The sequence below is a fragment of the Varroa jacobsoni genome, unplaced genomic scaffold, assembly GCF_002532875.2.
Source record: "Varroa jacobsoni isolate VJ856 unplaced genomic scaffold, vjacob_1.0 scaffold_1037, whole genome shotgun sequence".
NCBI classification, from domain to species: Eukaryota; Metazoa; Arthropoda; class Arachnida; order Mesostigmata; family Varroidae; genus Varroa; species Varroa jacobsoni.
This window is the reverse complement of record NW_019213939.1, coordinates 990-13,228: the sequence shown is the minus strand read 5'-3', so window position 1 is coordinate 13,228 and position 12,239 is coordinate 990. Positions and strand designations below refer to the sequence as shown.

Genomic DNA, 12,239 nt, shown 5'->3' with positions numbered 1-12,239 from the left:
ACGGTTATGCGTCCAAGATATATACGCTATCTCCATCCCCAACCCAGTTATAGCTTTACATGTTTTTCATTAGTACACCTATCTGGGGGAGTCCAAGTAGATTTATTACCTGCTGATACGAAGTATATTGCTAAGAGGTTGTAATTGAAATTTTATACCGGGATCGTTTCCACTCAGATCTCGCCCAAAATAGCCAGTAGGTAAAAGTCGAATGAATTTGCCTAGGGGCTTCAAATAGAAAGAAATAGTTTCACATAGGCGCTACGAGGATTATTAGTTGCCTATTATATACCGCGGATAAGGCGTCACCTCGAGCAATGATCGATGTCGGCCTTTTCTTCTCCATATTTTGGCAAAGTCACATCGCAAGTGTTATGCGGTCAATAAAAAGACTCCTAGCCACCTTCGCATAAAGTTCGATCGCATTTATGGCTTTAATCTACTGTCAACGATTGAATTTGCTCATATTCGAACGTGAGTAGGAATCTGTACGATCACTCACCCATATGCGCTCCCTAGGAACTCCTATTAATATTTTGTTGCTGTACCGAGATATTATTTTGTATTCTGTTTGCGTGTTATTTGGCCTATCTACCGACAGCCATCTCGCAAAAAAAATCTCTTTTCGTTCTCTTTTACTTTCTCGTAAATACAACGATAATACCGTTTGAGCACTCAAATTAACATATATTGGATATAATCGGTTAAACGGGGTCCTAAAAGAAAATATCTGCAGCTGAGCTTTGTGGAACGTCTGCAAATACAAGGTACCCAGTTATCTTCGTCGAGAATTGATACAACACAACCCACCATCGTAACAATCATGTACTCCACATAACCCTTAGTCTCGTCCTATTTATAGGTTCCCTGACGCAGGCTCGAAAAGCCTTTGATCTATATTTGTGAAAAGTGTAACGTAAAGGGTATTACGTAGCACTACCTTGTAAATTAAATCGGTTAATATCAATACTGTGTATAATATATATAATCAAGGTTACCCTCTCCGAAGTAATGTCAGGGGTTCAGTGTATTTTTACGGCCCTATATGGCTTTTAAATTTTCCGTGCACTTCATAAATATATTGAACCCTTACATATATGTGCGTGGCATAAACAGAGATCCACACTCAAAGGTAAGACATCTTAGTCGATGCAAAAAGAGGCATTTGAAACAACATCTGGGTAAGGAGCCGAACTTAAAAATCGAGCTCTTAACTGCTAAATCAGAAATAGATCTGAAGGGTTACCGGTCCATGTGTAAGCATTAAAACTACATAGACTCTATCACCGCTTTGCAGTGAGAAGACCTGCGTGTATGCGTCGATTTGTTAAGCGTGGACAACTGACGTCGTATCGGCGAGCATTAAGTCAAACATTCACCTACGACACTTTATAGAAACTAGAAAAAAAAGGTAATCCTACGAATGGCCGACAGCGAAGGGATGCCACATAAGTACTGCTTGCTATCCATAAATAAAAGCAGGGCATTGTACTGTTGCTTAAAGTTCCGGTTGCGAAGGCCGCCTACGCTTGAAGAGGCTTATGCCGTTTAGTTGTCTATTTGTATTAGTCTTAAATTCCAGTAAATAAGGAACAAATAACAACTGTTTTTACAACAAATAACAAGATTTAGTATTTCTATATCTTCTCGAAATTCTTCGAAATTACCATTACAATAGATGACACAGAGTTAAGACTGTGCTCTTTTATTCGATACGACTCAGGGGTGAAGTATGATTGAAGTTACATATGGTTCTCTGGTTCGCTTTGTTATCGATGCGACCAAAGATCGCTTCCAAGATTTGAAGAATTGTTAGCACAGATATCCGGTACCAAAAAAAGAAAAAGAATGATATATGTTTTTGAAAATACATTTGTGTGTGTGTGTATATCTAAGACTAGTCGCGCGATCAGGTCATATCAGTCCAAAATTAGGATTAGGGTAGCTATTTCGATACTGGCATCGTATTACCTGTTTATGAGAATACACCATTTCGAGTAATCGGTGTACCTGTTATTTTGCCGTTGTGATAGTTCAACTTATTAACTTTGGATTTTTTATTGTAAGGACGTATATAAAGAGCGAGCGTACGATACTCGTTCGTTAATTTTGAAATGCTGACGTCAAGAAACCTGTCGAAATAGACAGGTAGGTGAAATTTTCGAGCAGACGTTAATGCAGGTATTGCCATTTTAGAGAAGGCTTCCTAATGCTCTTATTTCAAGGCGAAAAAATCAGCTTTATCGAATTGTAAAGCACCCTTATTTGAGCGTCAACAGTTGATTAAAAATGCTACTACATCAAGCGTGCTTGATTAAGTAACAAAATGGCTACAAAACGAAACAGCAGTTTTTTTTAAAAATGCGCACATTTACACTTTGTTAATCTAAGCCATGATTACCATACCATTACACGCAGGGTAGCCACGTTCACATAAGCTTCACTCTTAGCAGCAAAATCATGCAGAACGATTTTTGTTAAACCGCGTTCTAGGGGCTCTTGAAGTTGTTTTCTCCTCCTCTCTAGCGAAAGATAGACTTCATATTTCAGAAACATCCCGTAATTCGGCTTGAATCCCTGAATACCGCCCTGGGTAATTAGGAATTATTGAGGTACTGAGTTTTACACTATAGAAACCATTATAATGTTTGAATGGATTTTCAATAATGTAATTAGGCTGTGTTCACATACCGTACAGTCGGTACATATGTACACAATGGAAATGACAAAATAAATGAGGTGTAGGCGGCATAGCATTTAGTCCAGGCGTTGAGATGCACAGTATGAATTTACAACATATAGCAAATTTATCCAGTCACAAAGCTTTCTCTCCAGGGAACAGCTGGACGTAGCATGTGGCCATAAAAAATCAGGCTCAAAAAACTGAAAGTCTCAAAATTTTAAGTTTTTACAGATGAAATCGGTAGCCCATTCATTGAGTACTGATGTCCAATAAGTTTGGTCCGATTAAATTTGTTGGGCAAGCTACTTTGAATGCAAACAGATTGCCCAGTAAAGAATTCTTGCTTGTTTAATGGACCGTTTTCCAAGCTGAACATTAAAGATAGCTTGTAATGGCATTGTCGATTTAAAGATTGGCCGCTTTATAGAGCAGAGATGTAACTGCACGGAAATCAGTTTGCTTTGGAAAATAGATTTCAACGAATTAGACCTATTTTGTACATGATATTACAGTAAAGTGAGTAGCAGAGTTACAGCGGGTTTGCTGACAAATGCAAGACCAGACACGATAGAGTTCTCCTTACTCATACAAAACCCTCGGGGCCGATAGCAGTGAAAAGTTTACTTGAGTTGGGCCTGACACGTCTCCTCGTCCACCCCCTTGAGAGACCTGAAACAGATGCAACTCATCCAACTTTGAGAGTACGTTCACTCCGTAGCAACAATTAGTCTCCTGGCAGCGTTGATGTTCGGCCATGCCTTCACTACGTAAAATAGATTTCTTCAAAATTGAAGCTTATGTAGGAAATCATCCTTTCGGATGTGCCAACTGTGCTACTAGCCAATGTAATTATTTCTCATTGAGTCAAAATGATCTATGCGACTTATAGCTATCGACAAGAGCCCGATGACTGTGTTTGATTGGATTGTTCTTCTCAGATAATACTGAGGCTCTAGCGAAGCGGATTCTCTTGGATGAAGCTCACTGCGGCTGCTATACGTTGTTACAATAAACTAGCCAATCGGAAGATAATTCATGTCGTCAACATAAATAAACATAATTTTGCAACTTATATATGATATTAAGCTGTGTAATTTAAAAATATTTGGTTTTCCCTGATTTTAATGCTTGTGGTAAATCCTGTACATCTTAGCAGCATTTGTGAATTGTAAGCGCAAGTTTGTAGATGCTATAAGGTTACTTGTCTTCGCCTAGTGGAAACCGTCGTAGATAGGCCTATCATTCAACTACATGCTAAAACGGCTCGTTAATTAATTTTTTTTTATGTTACGTTAATTCAATGCTTGCTACTTTATGCACCGTCATCACCTTGATAATTATTGCTGGTAAACTACTGGAAAACTCTTTGTGATATTAAATTCTGTTCTATTCCAAAAAAATAAACCATTCTATGCACTATGTACTTGAAAAGTATCCTTTACCGTAGTTTTTGATTTTCACTTTGTATAGAATCTACAGGATGGTGCGTTGAAATGAACAATGTTATTATGTTTCTGGGACAGAATCTAGGCAGAAACAGACGTTTCGACGAAGCCCTTTACACTTACCAGAAAAGCCATTTGTAACGGTCATCTCCATAACAGCTTTAACTGGGGACCTTACCATTCACAGACCCTGTTCCCGTTGTAAATTTAGAAACTTCTTCTTCGCAGAACCAGTAAACAAGTCGACTTCATTTTGTTGCGATGTCTTCGACCTTCGTTTAATAATGCACTCACTATACACAGCATTTGAACGGGTTAAAATTCAGGCCGTCCGGAGGCTATATGTAGAATATGTCCAAGTCCTCAATCACCCTAGTCACGCAACATAGACTGAAGCACCATTTTCCTAAAAGACGTATACCCAAGCATTAAATATTTTAGCTATTTACAAAAGTTTGCAGATAGGGGTTTTGCCTTTCCTAAAGAACGAGTTGACATGACGTTTATTTCGCTACATCTCACACTAAGAGTGCGATTCTGTTTACGTTCAACAAGCACATAATCTGAATCGTGAGCACGCCAGCGATCGTTCCTGGATCGAGCATAAATCTTTCCTTGTTAGAGAGGATTCAAAGGCGACCTGTCATGAGGGAACTAAGGGGAAAGCGAACCTGATCGAATTCGGGGTTCTATTAGCCCTCGTTTTTTTTGTTGTCCGGAAAGGGACTAGACTTTCACTATGTCTAGTCAATAAAAAGACCTTGCTAATGCCGAATTCCTTTGAAAGGGAAATTTTTTACTGCAACGTTGCCTGTCTTTATAGTTTCGCGCTACGAAAGAGAAGGTTAGGTTAAATAATCTAGCTCTAATCATTAGTATCAGATGCAATTCTATAAAATTAAACTAGTAGGGAAGTGAAAGAAGGCAAGCAGCAACCTTGCCGAATTATGTTATTCCTTTATTAGTAAAGCTATCGTATATTAGATATTCATATAGTTAGGCAAACCAAACACATCAAAGCTCGGTTAAACTCTGCACGAAACGTTTGCATTGTGTTGCGAGGAGAAGGAATATTCTAAAAAAAGAAAGGCTTTTTTTTCTTAGAGTTGGAATAATAAAAGTTACATTAAGGTGTACTGTGAAAAAATATACATTTTAAAAGGTAAATTTGAAGTAAGTTACGTTTTCGAAAAGTCATTACACTGGGTTAAATTAGACGATCACTCCGGGGCTATATGGGCCGCTTCATTTATAAAACCGGATCCGATCGCTCGTAGTTTTACGAAGAAATCGGACGAATTAGTGGCCTCAGAGTGCAGCTCTGCCATGTAAAAATTGAGATAGATATATATATATATATATATATATATATGTTGAACTAGGGCATTGTATATTGATTGACATTTGTCGTGGCGGATATCGCTGTTGTCAACAACGTGTAGCATCGTGTGATGCAACTTTCATAATATGTTGAATCGTTCAATCTATCGAGACATGCACCATATTTTAGATAAATACGATCACATATAAATTATAATGTTAATAGTCCGATTGAATTGGCTCTGAAAAACAGTGTGCAAATTATTGCTATTTCCCCATCTCGTTTCGGACTACACGCACGTCGCCAATGTGCCAATCAAACGGGTCAAATTCATTGATAATTTCTTAAAAATAATTCGACTGCAGCAAATTTAGAAAAAATAAATTTAAAAATTCACCCATTTATTTTATTCCACACGATATAAGCTTTTTGAAATATGTACTGGGATCATTTTGTCCGCTTGTGTGGTAAAGGCGAATTTCTGCCCTCCCGGCCAGAAGCGGCACCTACGATGACTGCCCAGATCACATGAGCCAGCCATATAACGAGCCAGTCAAGATATAGATGTTAGTTTATATTTATTCATTTGTTGTAAGCATGAAATGTTCGAAGCGAGACACAAGCGTCGATAAACACTTTTAGTATTGAGAGTAAGATCTAACATGGCCATAGTATCAATACATTGAAATCAAATATTCAATCAAAGAACTCTGGCAACCGTTCCCAACAGGGCCATGAACTCACGCGAAGAGAATCCCAAAAAGGCAAGCACCATTTGTTCTTGTCTGTTCCTTTTTTTTTTTTATTTGGATGGAATTACTCAGATGGAATGATTTTTAAGACCGTCTGGTTCCTACCTTGTTACTCATACCTAGTAATACACACGTACTAAAATACAATTCTAAAAACGACACTTGCTTGTCGCCAATATAATAGCAAAAACAATGATGATGATGATCATAATATTGGTGTATGTTCGAGTAACACCGCGGAATTTTAGTCTAGATATTTATCCAAGTTAATATTAGCCAATATATGTATTATATAATGCCAACCTTTGCATGCAGTAGATCTTAATTCTTAAGGACAGATAGGTACATACAATATCTCTGATGCTGTCACAAACGTTGGATGGTAAACACCGAAAACGGCTAGCGTCCCCCATCTAATGGGATAACAGCATAATGTTGAAGTGAATTAGAGACAGTAAAGCAAATATCGATACTACCAAATTTAACGGAAATTAGATATTCTATAACCGCAGCTTTGACGGTGAAAACGAAGATGCGTCTGGCTGTACACACGAACCGCGTTTTGTCCAGACCATTTTGGTGTGCAGTTAACGTCCGCTTGCGCCAACGATATCGGGGATCCTATCAAATTGTACTCTGCGGCAAGACGCATTGCTCCGACGCAGCGGAAGCCAGAAACTGAAGAACAAACGTAGCTGCATCGTCTACTATACAGTTTTCCTTAAATCTTATGTTCAATGTTGATTTGTTAAATATAATAAAATTTCTCGTCTTTTCTTTATTGATCGATTACAGTTTTCACCTAGCTACTCTGCTGAAGCATACCCTGATTCATATGTATCAATATCGAAGGCACGTGCTGTTTCTTGATTGATGCTATTTTATTGACCTATGATATGACCTATATGAGTATAATTTTCACATATCTGTAAGTGTTAGTCAACCAACGTAGCAATGTTGCTAGCAATATGCTGACGCTAAGATAAACAGGAAAAACGCTTAAATATTTTTCATTTGTGACCTTCGTAAGACAGGTGATTTTATTTAAACTGTTTATTATAGTAATAATTTTCGATAGTTATTTTATTTAGGCGTAAGTTTAATGGAACACCAAATTAAGTTTAATGGAAAACAAACAAATATGGTTTATAAAATGGATAAACGTATCGTAAAGGAAAAGGCTACAAAGCTTAATAAGCGATAAATAGGTTTGGCAGCTATCTACGATGTTGTACATGGCTGGGCCTTTGAACTGAAACTGCAAATCTGCCCTTAATGTATGTATTTAGTATGTTGTGTTGATTTTATAAGATCAGATCTAAATCCAGCTTCTGTAGTGCTGAATCAAACATACATCATTCATCTAACGAAGTACATTTGGGTTTTTCGTAGTTGTAATTTTATCTAACGATTATTCCTTAATGATACAGAACGTCAGCTAGGCCAACTTTGCATCAGCATTGCTCAAGGCCTTCTTTGGTTCAACAATACTTAGATTGTTTTCGATATTTTCGCCGTCGCATTGACTGAGGCGTTGCCATCCGCATATGAGCTGAGTGCCCCCGCACACGCTAATATCTGAATAACTTCCACTCGGATCCAGCGCTCTCACATATATTGTGAATTCGATTCATACCAAAGTTTACGTATATTCCGATAGAAATATTTAAAATGTTCCTGTTATTTTGTCACGCACGCCGTGGATTTGGTTTTGACGAATTGATTTTATTACCGATTATATACTTCGCGTTGATTGTTGATTTATTAAGAACAGAGTGGTACAGCTTATTTTTGCACTCTTTTTCAAACACACAGTCACTCGACCTTGTTCTTGCAAAAACGATTCCAAGACATGATATTCAATTACACATCTACACATTCAAACTTCTATACAGTTTTTTAGAAATAAAAAAAAAAACAATCAGAGATCGAACCAAAGTAATAATAAGACCCGCTCTCTCACTGCGTACATTTTGTTGGCATCTTACAGACTTAAGAAGGTATTTGACAGAGTGAAACTATTCTCAACTTCCGAACCCTTTGTGCGCGTGCACTGGAAACTGTTCCACAAATAAATTGTAAATTATTCCTGTTAGCTATCATCGTCTGCTAACTTCACTAGTATTATTTGCACAATTCTCTTTTCTAAGAGAAGAGCATTAGGATGGTTATTTCATTAGACAGTGTGAGAACCGATTTTCAGTATTAGCGAATTTCTGTTCGTCTCGCATACAAAGCACGAGCTAATCGTGTGATAGCAGCTTTTAATTCAAAATATGACACTCTAAAATATTTAAAGAGTATGACTGAAATAGATCTAAGCTGTGCCGGGGCCGGGTATGTTAAGCTCAGTATGCTCGTAGACTCCTGAACATTGTTAAGAAGCGCCCTTGTAAACGTCTGATCCACTCTAACCAAGACAAGACCCAATACTTTGCTCGGTACCAAAAGATGCGGAACGAAGAACACACCCTATGACGGAGATCACAACCTGGCTTTTAGTCGTTCCTTTATCAGTCCTGGATAATATTAATCTTCGATCATTAATCTACGTTTTATATATATGCTTATGTATTCTTCCACGTGCGTGTGTTATTATCGAATTTTTAGTGGTGAAACGCTCTTTCTAGCTTATGTTGGTTTTCGGCATCCGTCCCGACTGTAGCTCACATCCCGAGTGGGGACTTGCCATACACAAGCGGAAAGCGGTGTCTTCTGTGAGCATGGCGCCGAAGTGCAAAATTTTCTGTAAAATGTTGAAAAAGCGGGAGCACTGGAGATGCAGGAGGAGACCGACCGTTACGAAGACCAATGATCAGTCCATTTCGACCGTCTCCGAAGGTGGGAAATTTGAAGCATTCCAGACTGGAAATCGGTTAAAAAATATTTCGATTTGACTCTCGATAAAACGCTGAGCATCGTTGAGGATTTGCCTTAGCGATAGCATTAGACGTCTATCGGTAGCGGAGACTGTGTGTATTTAAGCAAACTTTTACTATTTCCAAATATTGAGCCTCCATGCTGCTAGTGTTACCCCTGTCCCAAGGTGTGGAAAATCGGTAATCGTCTCAGCCGATACCCCTTATAGCTTCAAAGTGAAATCTTAACGAATAATGTTGAATTAGACTTAATGATAGATTTAAGGAACCTTACCTAATACGAAGAACGAAAGCCCCACAGCGACTTTCGATGTAATCCTACGAGACATTTTCAGAGTAGAATATAATTGGTGGATGTTCACTTTGAGACATTACGCACCCCACAACTTTGCATATATTTTCAGCTATACAAAACGCGTAACAATGAATTAACTTAGAGCAACCTGTTTCTCAGTATAAAAGGGCAAGTCTAAGTCTGGATAACTGGTTCTATTAAACGAAAGAATACTTATTAGCGGATGCCGAACGGATAGGTTACCCGCCCGCTAATTTTCCACCAACATTGTCTGGCCATTCAACTCAATGTTATAGCGGTCCTAGTGAGCTGATTTTTAAAAATGTCACATTTATCGTATTAAGGATTAAATTGACTGGTATATAACGAATACATTATATACAAGCATCACACCAGTAGCAAAGGCTTTACATAGATATAATGGTGTATTTTAGATGACTTTATTTGCTGTCATTAAAATATATCGTCCTCCTTAACGAATCTGCGTTACTTCATTTATCATATAAAATGGTGCTTATCATAAAACTGGATTACTGATGCCACAAAACAAAAAGCAATCCCCATTTCTTCAGATCTGCTTTATGTATCCATAGGACAGCATCGAACGCCACCAATAAATGTTAAACTTTTTACAAAATTTCGTACTACAGTTGAAGCTTCACGCTTAGTGTCTCATAGTTTCCAAAGAAGATATCAACACCGCGAGAGGCGAGTTCCATTACTAATCCTGACCGGTGATCAGCAGGCGACCACAAAGCAACACAAATTAGAAGTGATTGCTACAGGGTCTGCTACAACACAGCGACATATCTCCGAACAATACCAAAACAATCCTCATGAAAAAGATCGTTCTGATGAAATGATCGTTCTCAGATCATTTCTGACGGTGGTAGTATGTACTATTTGGTGAAGATGGTTGGCGTCGTTAACTGCGCCTTGCGTAACTAACTTGCGCCTATCGAATAATGAGTTATAAAAATCAAAGTACTTTGATATTAGATAGATATAGCAGGACGGCCATCTTTCCCAAAAACACTTTATTGATATCGCTGGAAAGACTGGGTTTGAAGACTTAACTTATATCCATAATTAAAAGCCCGTAGAGGCTACTTACGCATGTGGAAACTTACGAGCGCCAGAAGCAGTGTGAGCGAATTGGCAGACGCTGGCAAAAACTTTATCATCTCAGCGTCGTTCAAAGGCGAACAGGTGGATGCCAAAACTTCTAAGGGACGCTATGATGGATAAACGCAACAATTTTTGACAATGACATAAATGAAAAAAAAAAAGACAGAAACTGTACGTCTAAACGCTTTAACTGTGCAATCTACCTAATTTAATCTGAAAAGAAAAACTCTTTATTTGAGAAAATTCGGCAATGTTATTGTTTATTTGGCCATAGAGGGATATTAAAAGAGAAAACTGCCACAGGTGCCTTTGAAAGAAAGCGGCCTTTTTCACTAAGGATCATTGATACCTGCCTTTCTTTCGTGGTAGCACTTTCGATCATATAAAGAAAGGCCTTTTTGCCTGTCTAATCATCCTTATTTTTATCTTGGCTTCTCCTCGCGCATTTGTGGCCAATGTATCAAGTGTGATAATATTTTTAATTTAATGCTTGACCTTTAAATAATCAAAAAAAAAAACCGAATTTATCTTTTATTTGATTTCCATAACGGTTATATTCTTCCATGGATCTTATTTGCTACGGAAGAAAGTTTGTGTGATATCGATGAAGCTGCCGTCTATAGGTTGGGTGTGCTATTGTACAAATACTTGCTATGAACAACTCGTTCTGTACCTTGGGGAATGAAAATTAAAAAGTATCTATACGTCCGAAAAGGTTAGGGCTTCAAGATATGAAATAGAGCTTATAGTTTGAAATTAGGAATCTCTTACTATACAATGCATAGAATATCAGGATGTTCCAAATTTTTCCAAGAACCACCCTAGAAGTGTCAACTACTCAGAAACATTTGCCCCACTTATCGTAAAATTCACTGAGTGAACGAGGCAAGCTAGCCCTATCGTAAGCTATACACTATAAAAAAAAAAGACAGAGCATGAAAGCAAATAGGCACCTATATGACGTGATGAGACTCAAAACCAAGAACTGCCCCATATCTCTACGGCGCGTTTGTTTGTACAGACGACCCTTTTACGGAGTGAATAAAAAGGTAAGGTACTTGTGCTACTTGGGTATGTACTAAAAAGGGATCAAGAAGAAGAAAAAGTTGCAAAAAAGCCAAAATGGATCCTATTTTTTGGGCCGTGTCTGGTATTGTGTCAATATTCTGGGCAGTTCTTTGTGGGTCGCCGTTTTTAAATATGTGTTAAATTTATGTTTAGTACTGCAATGATTACACAATTTTTTAGTTTTAACGAAAATGTCAGAAAACACGAAAAAAGCTGATTGTATCGGGAAAGTTGATTGTAATGCGGCAACAGCGAACTTAGCTACTAGCTCTTTCTTTTATAATCCTCTAAACTTTGACGGAAATAGATTAATTTGAAGTACCTTCCCACCATTTTCACTTGTAAGCAAACTATTTGAAAGATTCTCCAGCCAAACTAGATAATTCCATAAATATATATAATATTATATATATGATAAAAAAATTATCATAGATCAAGTTGCTTTTGATGTTATCTAAATTAAAGAGTTAAAACAGATAGTTTAAAGTTAAGGGTCACAAGGACAAATCAAATCTAATTTTTGTACCAGCGTCAGACTTAATGTTCCAAAAAAGAAAACCATTTTTAAATTTGCGTCGTCTACATTTGAAAGGTGAGAAAACATCTGCTCATGATATACTTAAGTTTATTCAACTTCTTTTTACCTCACATATAAGAAGGTGAACAGG

The 12,239-nt window shown here is 37.6% G+C and overlaps 1 long non-coding RNA gene across 1 annotated transcript in view; it reads right to left on the bottom strand.

The window, feature by feature from the left end:
* The window catches only part of LOC111265982 (uncharacterized), an 8,086-nt gene extending 1,282 nt beyond the window's left edge, over nt 1-6,804 (bottom strand). Inside the window, exons 1-2 of the long non-coding RNA XR_002683797.2 lie at nt 6,552-6,804; nt 4,252-4,534 (exon numbers count right to left, since the gene is read on the bottom strand). This is a non-coding gene — a long non-coding RNA (uncharacterized LOC111265982). The remainder of the gene's footprint in view (nt 1-4,251; nt 4,535-6,551) is intronic.
* Between the last annotated feature and the right edge of the window lie 5,435 nt (nt 6,805-12,239).